Source organism: Cyanistes caeruleus, chromosome Z, assembly GCF_971803275.1.
Source record: "Cyanistes caeruleus chromosome Z, bCyaCae1.hap1.1, whole genome shotgun sequence".
NCBI lineage: Eukaryota > Metazoa > Chordata > Aves > Passeriformes > Paridae > Cyanistes > Cyanistes caeruleus.
Window position 1 is genome coordinate 41,535,839 of NC_141732.1, and position 19,142 is coordinate 41,554,980.

The following is a 19,142-nucleotide window of genomic DNA, read 5'->3' on the forward strand; positions in this document are numbered from 1 at the left end:
AAATGACACCTTAAAGGATCTTGAAATATCCAAACCATTTCAGACTTCTAGTAGATCAATATCAAAGCTGAAGGAATTGTCTGCCTTGATGTCACTGCATTATGTGGACCACATTAAAACTGTGAAGACCACAAATATCTATGAACTCAAGTAAAGAAATTGTCAGCTTTCTGCAATCTAGAATCTAAGTAACTGGATTTGCAAAAGAATTTTTTTCATTATGTATTTATTTTCTTTTGGTCATCTATGACTACATTTTTAAAAGTCCAATATTGTACAGCACTTTGTTAACACAAACCTACTAAGTTTTCTGCAGCCCATTTTTTACACAGTTTTTGGCTTTTACTCAGTTGCCACAGTGGTAACGGGAAAATTCAGCTGGATAGTTACACTGCATGTTAAACTTCTTCTAGTAAGTATTTCTATTAACATTTTCATAATTAACTTGAAGAAAAAAAGAAAACGACCTGAAAGAAAATTGGCAGGCATGACATATATGTTTGCTAAAAAAATCCCAAAACATAAAAATTCCAGTACAGCCTGTAAATATGTTCTATTGACTTTATGTTTTTTTTCCCTTTCTCCCTTCTGCTGTAGGTCATACAAGTTCATAATCACTTAAAAACATTTCTACTCAATAAGTAAGTAATAATTATGTTATTAAAGATTCTCATTACCCTAATTTCCTCATTTTTATTATCCACCAAATTTAGCACTGATTTTCCTGGTTCATTTGAATGCTTCATTTAGATTCTGGTACGAAGCTACATACCAACCCTTGCGGCCCCCTTTTTCCTTTTTTCAGAGGAGAGTATTTTTGTACATGGAATCTGGTAACTGAAATTCCTCAGCATATCAGCATGGAGTTATGGAGTTGTGCCCATACTAAACAGAGGGTTTTTTATCTTTTTTTTTTTCCCTCTTTTTCCTTTTTTATTACTTTTTTTATTTGGTTTTTTTTTGGCCAATAACACGAGCACAATATACAAGTGATTAAACTATTTCATATCTTAAAATAAGATTTAAATACCTATAAGAAAAGTAACTGGAAGATTAAGGAAAGCCAAAACTTCTATGCAAAATTTCTACTTGTTCCTTTTCTAAAGGTGGTGATCAAATGCAGTAAAATACAGCAAAAAAACATGTTTACAAGTTCAGGGATCAATCCAGGGAGCAATCAAACAAAGAATAGAAGAAAAAAAGTTTTCCTTTTATTTTTTGAAATATGGTATCTTCATAAACAAATAGAGAAAAATGGAAATCTGAAAGCTGTTCTTTAACACCTCCGGTGAAAGTAGTTCTCCAGCTCTGATATGTGTGCCACTTGGGCTGTATAGGCTTCACTGATATATGGGATGATTAAAGAGATTTATTGTGCATAAAACAAGAATCATTTTTAGTACTCTTATAAATTGACCTGAATGTGGGGGAATGCTAAATTTTAAAGCTAGAGATTGGTAAAGCCAATTTGAGAGGTACAACAGAAAATAACTGATATAATGGGGGTGTACCTATATATTGGAAAGACTAAGAATGCATCATGATGGTATCTCAAATAATATTTTTTTTTTTATTATATTTATTTATACTTCCTTCCAGGACCACTGGATATGTTGGAGCAACCTTGCAATCTTCTCTGGTTCTTGAACTCAACATTTACTCAACTGAGTAAAAGAAACTTATATTGCATGTTAAAGTCATGAAATATTGTTTATTCTATTAAGTATTGTATTAGAGAGCTGAAATTGGTCCAGCTTCTCAGACATATATTAGCTTCAATATTGGTTTTAATGGAAATGTAATACCTGAATATCTAAATAGCTTTGACAGTCTGAGTTGCAAAATAAAATGATGAAGATAAGATACATGTTCCATCTGCAGGGGTATTTTTGTGGTTTTGTGTTTTTTTGTTATTTTCTTTTGTTTGGTTGTTGTTGTTGCTGGCTGGTTGTTTTCAGGTTTTTTGGTTTTTTTTTTTTGTTTGTTTGTTTTGGTTTTTTTTGTTTTGTTTTTGCTTTTGCTTTTGTTTTTGTTTTTAAGATTCCTAGTATTTCAGCACGGATGACCAGTTCAGTTAAAATCTGTATGGTGAAAATTTTTGATCAGGCTTAGGTGATAATCAAGACAGTCTATGTATGTAAATTCAATTTATAGAGCTTGGGTAAAGTGAATTACTTCAAGCTGTAGGGTTTAAGTTACCTAACAAGATTAACTTAATTATTGGCAAGTATAGGTTGAAGTCATACAGAGGTCATAAAATTTAAAAAACACATGCAAAAAACTCATTGGCTTGTTGCATAATTGAGGTTATATTTTATTTTTAGTATTCTTTAGGTTATGCGGATCACATATCGAAGGGAAGAACAGAGTAAAGGTCAGCATGGACACATTGAATCAAGTGAACTTGTGAGAATGGGGGAGGAATGGTGCTGTGAATATATGAAGTTCACAACCTTTTTTTCTAGGCCTTCAATGCCAGTTCTTGTGGATAAGGGAAAGTAAAGGCTTTAATTTAAAGAGCTCCACCATAACAGCTGCTGAATATATCACAGATGATATCAAAAGCTTTAATTTTAAAGAGGTAAAAACAATTTAAAGTACATAGTATAATGTAAGATATTCTCTGCACAGTGTAGACACATATTCTCTTGTAATAACTACAGTTTAGTAAATATGCTTGGAGTTTTCTGCAATATATTATGCGTTTGCACTATACTACTAATACATACTTCAATTTAAGGAAGGTAGTAAAATCCACAATTAAATTTACATCAATATCTTATGTCATACAAACAAATGGAAGGCTTTACATAAAAAAAAGCCTATGTATTCAGGGGGTAATTCAGTCAGGGAAAGCATTTGACAAAATGTACAGCTCATGATATACTGAAATAACCAATCATTTTTATTTATATACATTATAAACTTCTCAATATGCAAAGAGCAGGTCCAGCAGGGTACCTTCCCTATTTGATTAGCTCAGCAGCTGTGTGAGGAAATTATGTTCTGCACACTTCAGGAACCTCCTAGACTTATTCTTCTCTACTATGTTGTATTTCCAGCAGACATGGGGTAAGGTGACAGAAAAAGGAAAAAGGTCTACCAATCACAAGACTTCTCCTAGCTGCTTATAGGATATTTATTCTGCTTCTACATCCTGTCTGGGTGGTCTTTAAAAGGCTCTCACCAGGATATCTGACCTGTTGGTCTTCCCCCTGATTCTTACTCATAAACACTCAGCCCTCTCACCAACATCATTAGGCTTGAGACAGTCAAGAGTCCCTAACGTATGGAGATTCCTACACCTCTCCTTTCTTGTCTGTCCTTTCTGAAGAGTTTACAATTGTTCAATGTAGCACCTCAGTTATGTCATCACACCAAGTCTCTGTGATGGCAACTAGGTCACAATTTTCTTGCTGCATCATGGTTTTCAGTTTCTCCAGTTTGTTCTTCCTGTTGCATTCATTTGCATAGAGGCACATCAGCCGGGTTATCAGTCTTGCTGCCTTTTCAGAGGGAGAAACTCTAGTTCCTGCATGATGATTCTCAGGAATTTCCATGTATTCCACATCAACAAATCTTGCAACCTTGCATCCTTGCTGCTATGTGGATCATCATCCCCTATCTATTATTATTTCAGCAGACTGAAAGGCTTCACTAATACACTATTGTCACTCTATTAGGAATGGCGAGATTGAACGACACAGACTCTCATGGAGTCCATTAGGAGAATTTCTCGTAGTTTATTACTTCAGGTCTGTTTTATAGACAGACACGTGGAAAGTACAGAAAGGAAACTCTTATTGGTTAGCAAACTACTACATTACCATCATTGGTCAGTGGGGCACACTACCCCCTGACCTTCTCCTGCAAAGAAAACAAGGGACAGAGAAACAACACCTGCAAGGCTGTTTTCTGTCTTTGAGGATTGTTTTAAATCCTCCTTAAAACTTCCCAGGCCACTTTCTTAGGCAGGACTTGAGAAAGCTATGTGGCCTGCAGTTCTACAGGCATTTTGCTGCCTGCTTCAGAGTTAGCATCCACACACTATCCCTCAAAGAGTGGTGTGCCACCCTAGGCTTATTTCCAGGGATCCTGACTTTATCCCTTTCCCCTTTCACATTGAGTTTAAAGTGAGACCTATGTCCTGTTCAAGGGTCCTTTTTCCCCTTTGAGACAGGTGCTATCTATTGCCAGCAGGTTCCATGAGATGCAAACAAACTTGAGATCAAAAACCTCAAAAAAACTCCAGCTTTTGGCATCACCAGGCTTGGAGAGAGATATTCATCTGTATGATTCTCCTGTTTCTACCCCCATCATTCCCTGTAACTTGCAGGGTAAAGAAGATCAATACTTGTGCTTCAGATTCCTCAAGCAGTCATCCCAAAATCCTGATGTACTGCTTGATTAGCCTTCTTGTTTGGTCTTCACTGCTGACCACCTGAAAAATCCACAATGAAAAATTATCAGACCAGGCCACAGAGTTTGTTGATAATGTCTCTAAACCAGACCCCAGGGAGGCAGCAGGCTTCCCCATGGGTTTGGTCCAATCAACATTTTAAGCAAATCTCCCCTTGTTTTTTTCTTAACTGAGGCAGTCATAATGCAGAGGGTAACATCTCAGTAGTGCACAAGCTTGTATGTGGATTAATCTAATTAATATTAGCAAGATAGAATTATTAAGGTCAGAATTTTTAATAGTGGATGTCTGTAGGCTAAATGATATCTAATTAAATTGTTACAGGCTATTGTATTAAATGATAATTGAATTCCCAGAACGTTTCTCACAATTATAATGTATTAACATGAATACAATTGCAAACTTAATGGCTTGCTGATCTTTTTCGTCTTTTTCCTTGCTTTATTACTTTACATCTAGGTTTTCTTATATTCTCACTTAATGTCTATAGATCTTCCATTACTGACTTATGCTGTAGGTTAGAGATTCATAGGATCACGTCTTGACCTCAGCCGCTAGATTGAAATATTTTTTAGGTTTATTGGAGCACAAAAGTAAGGACATACCTTTGTAAAATGCATGTAGATCCTACGCCTTCTTGGATACTAGAGTATTTAATGAGTAAGTAAAAGACAAAGCTAGACTAATTCAGTTGCACAGTAGCTGCTACACTGCAGAAAATGACAAATTTCTCTGACACAGGACAGTTGTGTGGCCTAACAACAATTCATCTTTGCTACAGAGAAATTCTATATTCAAAACACAGAGCAGGCTTTTTTTTTTCTGAAAGGAAGCTGAAATGTCAATTTGCTTCCCAAAGTCAAAACTGGTTTTCTAGGTGAATTAAGGATTCTGTGGTATTTAATATTCAGAGGGTCTCATAGCTGTTTCTGCCATTAGCCTATGGAAGCAATTAATTCAGTTGATTCAAACAGTGAAGAAGGAATGAAGTGAATAAAGTAAATCCAGTTCTACCACTACCTTGTAATGACAAGTCAATTTTTTTTTTAACTGGTTTTCCTGGATCTTAATGTTTGGATAGAATTTGTGTCATGATCTGTTTGTAAGTAAATTTCAAGACAGCTATAAGTTAACAGTACATTAATCATTACTTAGCTAATTATTTTTAATCCTATATATATCAAAACTTATAAGAATAGTCTCAAAGAGGCAAAACTGTTCACCAGGGTATTTTTTAACTTATAATACTTGTAATATATTTTCATCATATGAATATTTTATCAGAAACATTCACTAACTACACAAAACAAAGAATCTCTTGTCATAGTTCTTCTATCAGTTCAAAAGCAATCCTGAAAGGAGTAGAATGTGTGTTTTGATGCTACGAGGCAGAAGTCCCGAGTGCTTTTCATCTTCATACCCATTCTCTATCGTCCGACATCAGAGCATTATCGCATGTGTAGTGTGTGTGTACTGATTCTACACAGTGTAACATGAAAATGAGGCTGAAGTGAGGAATAGAAAATGGCAGCAAACCACAGTGGATTTCTGTCTACACAGCCACTGTGTGACTATTTAAAAATCTACTTAAATGTGTCTTTCTGTCAGTTACATATCTGCAAATGATGACTGACTTTTATGCTGAAGAATGTGTTTCTAGAAGTTTAGGGTTCCAGAAAGAAAAAGAGATAAACTCCATCTATGCTGCTGTTACTTCAGAGCTGATGGACTCAGTGGAAGGATAGGGAATGTGGGAAGGAGGGACTGCATGCCAGAGTAAATATGCAAAAAATTTAAATTCAAAGAAATAAAGAAAAAACAGTCTCTGTCTAATTGACTGTCTCAAAAATTAACAGACAGCGGTTCCACAATACATGAACAACAAAAAAAAAGACAACAGTACAAAAGTTAAACTAAATAGAAAGTATGGATATTTTCAGTTGTGGCCCCACTGAACTGTACCTCTACTTGACCCATGTGCAAGTATGTTTGTACAGAACCTTGTTTCTCCCAAGTGATTGTAGTGAGTCAGAAGGTAGCATCCCAAATCAATTCCTAGAAGAAGAACTTCCAGGTAACATGGGAGACGTATTTGATATTTATATGAGGTATCTTCACTGCTTTTCACACTGGAATTTCCCAGATACTACTATGTAGAAGCCAGGTCTGTGAGCAGGCCTTTACAAGATTACAGGTAGGTAAACTAGAAAGTAAAACAAGCACTGCAATTTTCTCATATTCACTCTGGAGGAAAGGATCTTTTCATTATGTATATGATGAAAATTACATTACATACTTATGTGTATTTGTATGTATGCATCTGTACCTATGTGTAGACATGGAAGTGTGTATACTTATGATTATTTAATGTGTTATTTTACATGGATCTTCTAATCCTAAAAAGGGGTTAAATCTAAACATTGCTTTGTTCATGTCCAGAGTTATGTGAAAAAACCCTGCAAATGGTTTTCAAGGTTTTCAGTGGTGGAAAATGCACATTTTTCTGTAAGGTGGATTAGTAGTATCACGACCAAATTTATTAAGAAAGGATTTCCCAGATTTTCATGTTGTTCTTTCACTTACACAGCCCTTCCCCACTCCCTTTTCTGACATACTAAAGCTTAACTCTGACTTAGTTGCTGAAAGAAGTATATAAATGCTTTATTTATCAGAGAACAGAGGTATAAACACAAGGATGAGGCATGCATTGCAGGATGTTTGAGTCCCATTGCTTTGGGAGTTGCAATATGAAGAAAGTTTGGGTTACTAAAAGATAGCTGAAACACTACTAAATTTCTATGCTTCTGTACCAAACAATCAGCTTGTTTATGCATAAGTAAAACTATACTGAAAAATAAAGTAAGTTTGTTTTCATTCTTACTGTCAGTCAAATTTATAAAAACTATAGTGATTTGGACACTTCATATGGATGCCTCACAGCTGACAGTCCATTTTTTCTTTGCCTAAAATCTCAGCACAGCATTCATTTGCTCCAGTGAGATCTCCTCACAAACATAATTTGCTAAAATTGAAGTGTTTTTCTATTTCTGGATACAAGTATGTAAAAAGTTGGGTCTGGCAGAGGAGTAGGTTTTCCTCACAGCAGCCCACATGGTTTTAGGTCTCTGAAACATTGATGATACATTAGTGTAACGCAGCAATATCCATGGAGCAGTGAGGCCTACTCTATTTCTTTACTCAGCCCACGCCTGCCACTGTCCCAGAGGGTGGCTCAAAGTGAGAAAGAGCCTGGAGGGAACAGAAATGGGGCAGCTGACCTCACCACACTAAATGGATATTCTGTACTGAAAACCATCATGCTCATCAATAAAACTGGGGAGAAGTTGCTCCTATGTAGGCATTGCTTAGAGACTGAGCATCAGGCTGCTGGTGGGAGATAGTGAGTAATTGCCTTTGCACCACCTGTTTGGTTTTCTTCTCTCTTTCAGTTATTAAGCTGTTTTAATCTTGACACATGAGTTTTCTCACCTTTGCCTTTCAGAGCCTCTCCTCCACAAAGCTGGTTTCAGGGAGTGAGTGGGCAGCTGATCTGCTGACTGAGGAAACCTATCAAAAATATTACATTTAAATGCAACTTATCCTTAGAGACTCATAGCAGCTAGACAAAGAAATCCACTAAGTGACACAATAAACATGAATATGCAGTTTGTTAATGAGATTGGCAGCAAGTACACTACTGTAAACATACCATTCCAAAAGATTCTTTATTTTCTTAAAGTATTGTCAGCTTTGTTGTTCCTATAAAATATACTGTGTTCTGAATAATTGCCTTTCTACTAGCTTCACAACTTCAACATTTAGATTTTTCCGCTTCATAAAAATGAATAGAATTTGGTCTCCAGGCAACCTCTGAGACTGAGAGTTCCTATATCATTCACTTCTAATTATTACTTTTTTCTCATCACAGTGCCACAATACTTCTTAATGTTCTTTTTCTAAGCAGATTTTATTTTTACCAATTTCTAATTTATGCTTCTGGGTTAGAAGATCTCTCTGTTTACCATATTTTTCTCTTTATTCAGAAATATTGGTGGTCTCCTAATTAGTATTAGAACAGCATGAAGAAATCAACTTCTTGTTATTAGTTTTCCTGCTGCCAATTGATTGGCAAATTGCTTTTTGCTTTTTAAAATGTGGTTCATTTTAAAAGAACAGCATCCACTGTGCTCAGTGTAGGAGTTTAAGAAAATGATTGTGTTTGATGGACATTTAAGCATGTGTCCATCTGATTTGAGTCTCGAAGTGTCAAGTATTTTCTTGTAATGCATATCAATACTAGTAGGGCCTTGGATATGTTTGCTGATGTCAGGTCTCACAGTTACCCACTGATGAAAACATGGTTTAGACAGAAGGTTTGAGTGGTGAAACACAAAGCAAAATTTTGGATATTCATTAACTGTAATTATAACATGGTCATAGTATGAAGGGTGAACAAAATACAAAAAGAACAGATAGTCTATTTTCCATAATAACTCCCAAAAGCAAAGTACTTTAAGTTAGTGTTTAAAAGAAGAAATGCGAGTGCAACCTCTAGGTGCATATGAAAGCCATCATGCTGAAAAAACTGCTTGTGTATAGCCTTGAACACTGGACTTTCTTATATTAAGACAGAAGATCTTTCTGCTGGTTTTGCCTTAATTGACATTTGGTGAGGAGGAATAAAGCCACCCACTGAAATTAATTTTTCTGGGAGGGGGCTGCTAGCTGTACCTAGCAAAAACCAATAGCTGGCTAGCTCTGAAAATTGACAACCTATTGAGCCATTTAGAAGCTGGGTCCACCTCTGCAAGATTTCCATTTTAAAGATGGGCAAACATGGGAAAATCTCTCTCTTGGCTTCTGGCTTTTGAAGACATAACTGGGTGCTGGTTGGACTGGTCTCACATGGCCTGTGTCTGGGCCAGGCTGGCCCTATGTGGCCTGGCTGAGATTTCCTGCCCCTGAGGGGAGGTGCACAGACTGCCGAGCCCTCATGGGGGAATTCACTGGGCCCTGTCCTGGCGGGCAGCTGGAGCCCCTTCCTAGCAGGGCTGGGCCCCTTCCTTGCAGAGTCCTCGATCCTTTTTCCATCAGAGCTGGCAGGCCATGCCAGCCTATATCGGTCTATATCGGTACTGGGAACAGCTATACAGCTATGACCAGTGCCAGGAGTGGCCCTGCAGTCAGCACTGGAGATGGCCCTCAGGTGAGGAGCAGCCGGGGGCCAGAAGTGGTTGCCGCCATCTCATACTGGGAGTGTCCACATGGCCAGGACTGCATGGCCAGAATTGGCACAACCAGGACAGTGGCAGCTGTTGCTGCTTCAGCATGGCTCACAATAAACTTTATTTAGCCTCTTTGAGCCAGCCATACTGTGGATATAAGGACAAAAACAGCAGCAGGAGCTTTTCTTGTTTCCAGCACTCCACATGAAGAAAAGCTCTGAGTGGAGCCAGCAGCCAGCACGGTTCCCATGGTGTCGGCAAAGACCCCGTGAGCAGCAGTGAGAGGCACAGCGAGTGATCCCCCCAATGCACAGCGTGGATGAGAGCAACCTTTCAGCACTGCAGAGCTCTGTAAAAACTGTGTCAGTTGATAAAGCTTGAGAACAAATGAACTTACAAACAGCAGTTCTCTCCCGGATCAGGAAAAGGAAAGACATGTAAGGAAAACAACATGGGACACTGAGGTCAATAAAGAAGGAGTCAAATTCTAGTTAGGAGAGGATTGAGAAGATGCCTTGGGCTACAACTCACTTTGTAAGGCTGTGGTGAAGATATATTTTTCATATATCAGACTTTGTTTTTTCTCTGTTCATGAAGCACATGAGGGGGATGCAGCATTCACCCACAGCCCATGAGAAAAGGGCACTAGTGCTGGACTCTGTGGATGATGAACACCTGTAATCTTATGGCAATCTTGAACAGAGAAAGTTGAGATTTGTCCCAGGGGTAGAAGAAGAAAAGCCTCTGTTCCCAGAGATAAAAGAAGAGAACTTTTAAGTTTTTGTATGCTAGAACAGCTCATTCTTAAAATAGTCTCCTATGAGTTGACATGGCCCATGAAAGCAGCTTTGGGAAAACTGCAAGGCATGGGAGGGACTTTTACACTGAGAACAGATTTTTCTTTTCCAAGTGGCTGATTTTCTGTGACATTAAGCCATCAGAGAACTGTTTCTTGTGGAGAAGTCTCCATGGCATGGTGAGAGAAAATTCCTCTCCCTACAAGAATGGATGAAGACTATTATAGAGGTGGTAAGTGATTGAAAATCCTGGGTTTTCTTCCTACATGTACAGAGAGAAGGAAAAGAAATTGTGGGGAGGGGTGGAAAAGAGGTTGTGGGAATGAATGGAGAAGTGTCCTGAAGGTTTTATTCTGATTCTTATTATTCTTTTAGTTCTGTTAATAAAGTTTTCTTTATCTCCCAGGAGGAAATGAGCACATACTTCTAGTAAGTGCACTGGTGATTTTATCCTTTTGAACCCACCACAATCTTACTCAACAAAAGTTGAATATATTATAATCTGGGTTTAGAAGTGCAAGTGTTCTACTTCTTCAGCCATCAGGAATGGATATTTTTCTTTCAGTGAACACTGGATACATCTATTTTATCTCACTAACAAATCACAAATTATTGTAGATACAGTATTCACTAAGTGAACACTCCTCTCAGAATCTTACATGCCATTTTTATTTCTCTAAATATGCACAATTAAAAAAGAAAAGTAGAAGATATTCTAGAATAACAAGCAGAACACTATTTCCAGATACTTTTGTGGAGGAATCTTCAACAGTGAGATTACAAGTGCTTCACTCTTATAGGTATTAAGCGAAAATCAGAAGCTAAAGCATTCTTTATTACACAGAAAATATGTTGCCATATCCCCATTCACTTTTTATGCCAGATGCCTCTAAACTTAAGTCTCAAATTTGCAGTCAGAAGAAGGGAGAACTTGTTCTCTACTTCAATATCCAGAAAATACCCTTCTTGCTGAAGAAAGAGTTCGTACTGTTTCTTTACAGTGTTTATTCTGTAAACAGCTCAGTAAATTCATATATGTAAAAATGAAAGAAAATTTAGTAGAAACTAATTCTTATGGCAATATTCATCCAACCAGCCTAATCTTATGTCTTTTATGGCCTGCAGTGAATAACTAAAAGATGAACAGAGAAGACCATTGGTTAATAACTACTACCAGTTAGGCTATTTGGTCCATGAAAGAGCAGTATATGTTCAAACATTAAATTATACATATAGTTACAGCAATATTTTATTGTATTGTATATTTATATTGCTTAGGATTATGTTGTCCAGTATAATTTGATAATATTCTCATGGAATTTAGCTCAATAGCTTCTTTAAGTTCTGCAGCCTGCTGACTACACACTTCTTTCCCCTGTTTTGCTCATGAAACCAGTCTTAAAGATGCCAAACTTTATATCCAGCATAAAAAGAAGAGACAACTGGGGATACAAGCATGATAAAGTCACCCCAGGATATAATTTTTTTCACAAAAGTCTTAAGAAAATTAGGCTTTTTGATCAAATTGTGAAAAGTCATAGAATCACAAAATCATAGAATATCTCTCATTGGAAGGGACCTACAAGGATATAGATTTAGATTTATCACAGAACTACCTAAATCTAAGCTGTATGATGAAGATCATCATCTTTTTTCTTCTGACAAGCATGACCATATATCTGGGGAGTCTATTCCAGTGTCTCAGTGAAGAACCTTTTCTGAAGGTCTAGTCTGAGTTTCCCCTAATGCAGCTTCATTCTATTTCCTCGCATCCTGTCACTGGTCACCAGAAAAGATCAGAACTTCCCTCTCCACTTCACCCACTGAGTTTGCTGAAGGCTGTCATGAGGTCACTCCTGAACCTTTTCTTCAAACTGAACAAACAGAGTCACCTCAGCCACTCCTCACAAGTCTTACGCTTGACACCATCTTCATCACCCCTCTCTGGACACACTAATATTTTGATGACCTTCTTATGTTGTGACACCCACAACAGCTCACATGTAATGTAGTGGGGCTGCCCCAGCTCAGAGCAGAGTGGGACAATCCTCTCCCTTGCCTGGCTGGCAATGTTGTGCCTGCCACTGTGACCATCAAAGTTCTCTCTTCCCTGAGGATGCCTCCTGACTGGAACTTTGGACTGTGAGCTAAACCACTGAAGGGAATTTGAGATGAGATAAAGGTGGCACTACTGCACAATTATCTCAAGCCTAGGGAGAAGCAAACAAGGCCAAACTACCCACAAGAAAGCCAAACCTAGCAGCTGTCCTGAATCACCCCTGGCTGTGTTTGGGATGGGGAAGGCCATAGTCGACAGACCCATCTGCTGAGGTGAGGTTTGCACACAGTCCCCCACAACCAAAGGAAAGAGGAGGAGAATTTTGTGTGTGGCATAACCTCTTGTCAGAGAAGGTGAACACTCATCCTTCCTTACATAGACTGGCTCAGCTGTAAAACCCTCCACCCTGGAATGCACACAGGACATTGATGGGACATTCACGTGAGGAGCAGATGAAGTGGTTGATAAACCATCAAAGACCCCAAAGGCACCCCCAGAACTGTCACAGTATTGTCACAGTACAGCTGGCCTCAACTGGACAAAGTAAATCTGACCATAACACAAATCCAATTCAGCTAGCCTAGTTCATGTCTGAACATGTCCCTGAATAAGTTACAGGAGCCTTGGCCAGCCCCATGCAAGCTGAGAAGAAAGCACACCACTGGCCAGGAAGCTGGGCAGAGAGAGAGATATCAGCCAATGGCTGTATAGCCTGGGAGATTTGAACTGGATATTTGAGTTCTGAATAATAAATGAGGCTGCTTGTCTCATGAGCATCTGGAGCACGAGTTGTGGATTTTCATCTCCCCACCCACAGCTGGAGCATCACACGGGCCAATTCCTGAGGCCTTGCACCAGGTGACAGCATGTGATGCAAAGTGAGGTAACAAATTCAGTCTGTTTCAAGAGTATAAAATTTTCCCCCCTCCCCTCTGCCAGGGAGGGGGCAAGTTTTTCCCACCTGGCCCAAATGTGTATTAATCCACAGGACATAGTTTTGTAGGCCCTTATGACCAAGAAGACTAGAAAAGCATCAATAGGACTTTTCGTTCTTTCCCCACCACTGTTGATATATTTTATATATTAGTAAAGGCCTGTCTGCACGAACCAGTCTTTGAAATAAGTCGTGATATTAAAGGCTAAAGTCCTTGAAACCTTCCTGCAGAAGAGAAAGCAAAACAATATCCTTGTGTGTAGGAGAAAAATGTAAACCTGTGTGTGTTAGCCAATAGTAACTTGCTTAGCCCGCAGACCCTGTAGAAGCCTATAAAAGGTGTGCTAAAGATAGAAATAAACGGTGTTCACGTTTACTTCTGTGAAGGGTCGTGAATTAGCTGTCAGGCTCTCAATACACCACTACCTCTTTTTTCTATTTCTTTCTGTCTGTCACATTTACTGTTAAATAAAATCCATACAGAAACATATCTTCAACAGTTTTAATAATCAGATCATAACACTGAAAAAACTTTTGCTAGCTGCCAGTAACTGGGTCTTTTCCAGACACCCAAGACTATTGGAAAATAATGAAGAAAGCTTCCGCAGTGACATTAACTGGTACTTTTAGTACTCTGAGACCCACTGGAGACCACAGACTTATATGCACCCAGCTGGAGCAACAAGTCTTGAACAAGTTCAGAATCATTGAGGAATTTATCAACTCCCAGTCATGGTCTTCCAGCTCAAGACTGCAGTGGTCCAAACTTCCATTAGCAGTGTTAAAACCAGGGCTAAGTACGGAACTGAATATTTTTCTAAATCTCTATTTGTGAAGTGACCCATCCCATCAGATAACAGACTGGGTAACTTCGACTTGTTACTTCAGCTTTCCTCTTTGTTTATAACATGCAGATTTTTTTCTGTGCACAAGCGTACTGGATCATACTAATATGTGTTGAGCTTGGAACCACCTCACCACAGTACTTTAATGCATTTTAACTGGTGTGAAAATCATCATTTCTCAAAACTTCTCTACAGAGACAGCCAGTCTTATGATATTATCAAGGAAAACAGAAGTTCAACCACTGTTGTCTTACAGCAATTTAAGACAGTAATTTTGGTTTTATACTCTAAAAAGTTTTTATTTAAATAATGTTAAAACATACTTTTGTTCTGACAGCAAAATCCACCTTTTATTGACCCTGACTAATTCAATACAAAATTACGTCCTTTCATTTGAAATTTAGGAGATAATGTTTGCAACCCTTCATCTGAAAACTGATGAACTCATGGTGTTATCCATGTTTGTAGTTAATAAAGTGCCTTCAGTGCAGGCATACACAGTATGAGTAATAATCCTACCTCATTATTCTCAATAGTTTTAGAAAAATATGTATTTGACAGGTACACCAATGCCTTCTAGAAAGCAGATTTGGATAATATACACTACTTAGCACTAAAAAACAGCTTCTCCAATTCTAAGCCAAAAGAAGAAAAACAAATAGATATTTGCATGTCACAGCAACCAATTTGCATCAAAAATTTACAGGAGGAAGGAGCTCAGAAGTACTGACCATTGCATTAACATTTTTCTTCTTTTCCTTTTCTCTGTCTGAAGAGAAAATACAATTGGGGTGGTAAGTCACTGAACAATTTACTTTGAAAATCTCTTATAGACAGAAGAGGTTAGTACAATTTTAACAGGTTATTGAGAGGATTTTCTGTTTAATATGCAGGTCAGAACGGATCAAAATTTGTAAAATAAGAATCACCACAATGGATAGAAATCATGGCAAGAGACACAAACTAAGAATTAAATATAAAGATAAAAGACATACCCTCACACATATTTTAGCTATCTTAAACAATAATTGGGAGGTTTAAACAAGTTTTTATGCACTCTATATACATCCTTGTGTTTCTTCAATAATTAACTTGAAAATTGAATGGCAGAATACTTAACTTAAAAGCTATCCTGAAGAATAACAGAACTCTCAAGAAAATCAATTGGTCTTTCAGCTTCAGAGGAAGATTTAAGATTGTAAGCTTATTTCTTTTTTACATACTATAACTAAGATCAATAAGGATTACAGATTATGGAAATGATAGATATTGCCATTTCTGTGAATGGGCAAGTGAAGGAAACATGCATCTTATTCTAGATGCAAAAAATGTCACAGTGCCCAGTCCTTTCTTTTTGCCTTGATATTATATGGAAAATCAAACTTTAAAAAAATAATTACTATTTCATTTAGGAAAAGCAGTGGAGAAATCACGTTGTACTCTTTGAGCATCCGTTATAGACAATTTCCCAAAGATGCTAGTGTCCCTCCGTGTCCTCAGTAACAGCTCTATTATATCTCAGAGGGCCTGAAGAAGTAACTTTTTTAACATATTCTTTCATTAGTCTTTCCATTTGAATGGACTATGAACATAATGTCTCTTTGAAAAAATATAATGCAAAGGCAAAACAATTAAGTATCATGTGCAAGTTCCACATATCTAAAATGAGAATTTTTCTTTATGATCTATAATTTTCCTGCAGTTTTTAATTGATTTTAGATTTTTTCCTTAATTGTAATTGATGAGCTGTCCTTTTCACCTACAAATATGCTGAGTATGTTGTAGTTTGCAAAAGACATACCAACAATAATATTGATAGCTCCTGTTTACCTGTATTGGGCTCTTAATAACTGTGGACTACTTGTCCTTCTTGTGCCACTCCTGAAGTGTAAGGTTAATAAAGATAATAACCAAATGGATTCAGGTGTTAAACCAGCTAGTAGGCATATGTGAAATCAAAAAAGTTAAACCATAACTCAGATCTAACCTGATCTAAATATATCAAAATGCAATGCTATTGTACATGGTTAAGTAATTACCTCACTCACAGGCATTCAGAAAATATATTACTATAATGATTTGATTGTTCATTAGACAAATTCTTCAAACACAAAAAAAAATTACAACACAAAATAAAGGCTAGCATTTGGCATTTCTGTTCTGAAATTAAATCAAGATACTGAGGGAATGAGGTGTTTAAGTGCCTTGCAGCACTGGAAAATTTCCACTTAATTTCATTAAATAAAGTCAAATATTTCCTATCTGGAGAAAGGTTTATTAGCACTGCACTTTGAAAAGAAACAAGGACACATGTACAAATGCACAGTGGTTTCCCTTTTCTACAAAATATTAAATGAATCATTGACTAAACATTTTTGAATACCTAAAGACTAGAGATAAATTTAATAATTTAATTAGCCTACTTTTCGCTCTCATTCAAAAAGCTTTTCTTTATTTTGGAAACCCTGTGAATATTTTTTTAAAGTAAATATTTGGCAAATCCTCAGTCACAGTTAATTATTTTATCCCCTTGTATCTTCCTGCCAGAATTCAGTCAATATCAATGGGCATATTTCCCATTTGATTTAACACTGGTGGTATTTTTGGGGTGTATGAAGGCGTGGGGGTTGTGGGTTGTGGGTTTTCTTTAACTTTTTTTTGAAGAAAATAGCTCCAGTATTGTGAAAAATGTCACAGACATAGACTAAGTCCAATACTTCCAGATTTTTTAAGACTTCCTACATGCTTTACCAAGTCATACATGACACTAAAAATTTGAACAGAGGTAAAATATACAGTTTAAAATAAGCAGTTGAACATGCAAAAACATGTATTTCTCTCCACCACCCCTCCACCCCACCACCCCTGTACCACCCTCGCCATTATAAATAACATTCTGAATTGAAACAGGAGCTGGCAAAAATTTCCAGTTATTCAATGCAGACTATTGATTACAAATTGTTCAAGGTAGAAATTCTGTGCTACTCTGCACTTCTTTCAAATCATAATAGAACAGAGATATTTGGGGCATACTGTCACTGGTAGAAATACAGACTTTAAAAGTCTTTTCAATATCAAATATTTCAGTTCAATTCAATATCAAAAAATTATCAAGATTAACTAAAAGTGTCATGTTATCAAAGAGAAAACTGACAGAATATCACAATATCTTAAAATTTAACCTGTGATTATATTAAATGATCTGTTTTGATTTTTTTGCTTTACTTATTGCAGTAAATGTTATGATTGAACATTATGAGAAAATGTGCTGGATGATTTTTCCTTTTCAGTTCTGGATAGTTCTGGATTTTCTTTTTGTTTCAACCATGACTACTGGATATCAATGGATGTGATATTCAACAGATAAAAACTTCTGAGCTTTATGACATCTACTTCATAGACATCTTTCTGTAGGAAAAAAAAAATAATAAAAAAAATAAATCCAAACACCACCAAATTACTTGTGCTTTTTGATGTGACTGGGTGTTTTTAAGTTTGCATTCCAAAACAGAAAAATAAGTTGCAGATCAGTCAGATGAAGAAGAAATCATAGACCAGATTCAGTTTATAGATTGACCTAACATTCTTGCTTGACATTGAAGTGGATATCCTATATAGGCCATGCTCAAGGAAGGTTCTACAAACTCCTTATCCTTTTTAGAAAATATACACTTGGCCAAAGTTAAGGAATGCTTGATCATATTGTAGATCAATAGTATCATATAAGGAACATATATGAACTGGAACAAACCTGCAAAATTTACATTTAACAAAAAGCTTTCTTCCCCCAAAATCATGTAAAAGGAAACCAGCATTAAATGACCACTAACCTAAGAAAGATTAGTTCTCACTTGTTAGATTTTTGAATTGTCTTGTTCTTGCTGCCAAGTTTCTTTTTCTCAAGCAAATGAAATTTTGGAGGAAGTTCAAAAAGGCACAGCAGATCTGCTTGACTGCTACCTTTTGTAGATTAAACAAGGAAATCTTCCCATATGATTGCTCTCCCACCTTCATGAATCCTGGGCATGTCATTGTCAAAGAACAGAAATGAAAATTCTAGTGTTTTTGTTGCATATTTTCATTGTGGTTTGTGGCTGCAATCTAAGACTTGAGTCCAAAAAGAAAATGAACCTGCACCTGTAATCACTGTTTCAGTCAGAGAGAAAGAAAAATTTTAGTCTCCCAACACTAGGCCCATTGAAATTGTTATATACATTAAGCTTGTAAAGTCATAGCCTGTTTAAATCCTTGTCTGTGTTTGAATTTAGATAACCTGTGACCAAACCAAAGATCAAAGACATTATTTGGAGTCTACAAGTCTCTGATAATGGTTAGATACACAGTACTTCACACATAACAGACTAATAGCATATTGCTGCGTATTTTTTTAAGGGACATGCTTTTGCAGAGATGGCAGCTTCACTATAAAATTTGAATAAAAGGCTATAAAATAATTCTAAGGCACTCATGTAATGTGAAAAGCAGAGAGCAATTCTTGTTGCCAAGTAAAGGAAATAGATTATCAAACTGAATAGTTCACTAATTTCTTTATGTTGCATTAGTAATCAGGAAACAAATTTGCTTCATTTTCAAAATCAATATTATTGTGTTCTGTGTTCCCTAAAATCAAAAGACAATCACTGTAACATATTTAATGGGATGCGTTTTGTTTGTCTGTTTGAGACGATTTTTTTTTCAGATGATTTTTTGAGATCATTGTTGCAATTGCTGGGCAAACTATGCATTATCTTAATTAAGAAACTTGCATGAAGTAAAAGATATATTGGAAAGTTTTAAATTAAAAAGCAAATTTTTTCAGAAGGTTCAATAATAAGACTGTGTCGCCCTGAGAATTAAACCTT

At 36.7% G+C, this 19,142-nt stretch overlaps 1 long non-coding RNA gene across 1 annotated transcript; it reads left to right on the forward strand.

Annotated features, from left to right (window-relative positions):
• The first annotated feature begins 595 nt into the window (after positions 1-595).
• Positions 596-5,439, forward strand: LOC147648388 (uncharacterized). Its single transcript, XR_015280145.1, has 2 exons — positions 596-641; positions 1,600-5,439. It is a non-coding gene; the product is annotated as an uncharacterized LOC147648388 (long non-coding RNA).
• The last annotated feature ends 13,703 nt before the right edge of the window (positions 5,440-19,142 follow it).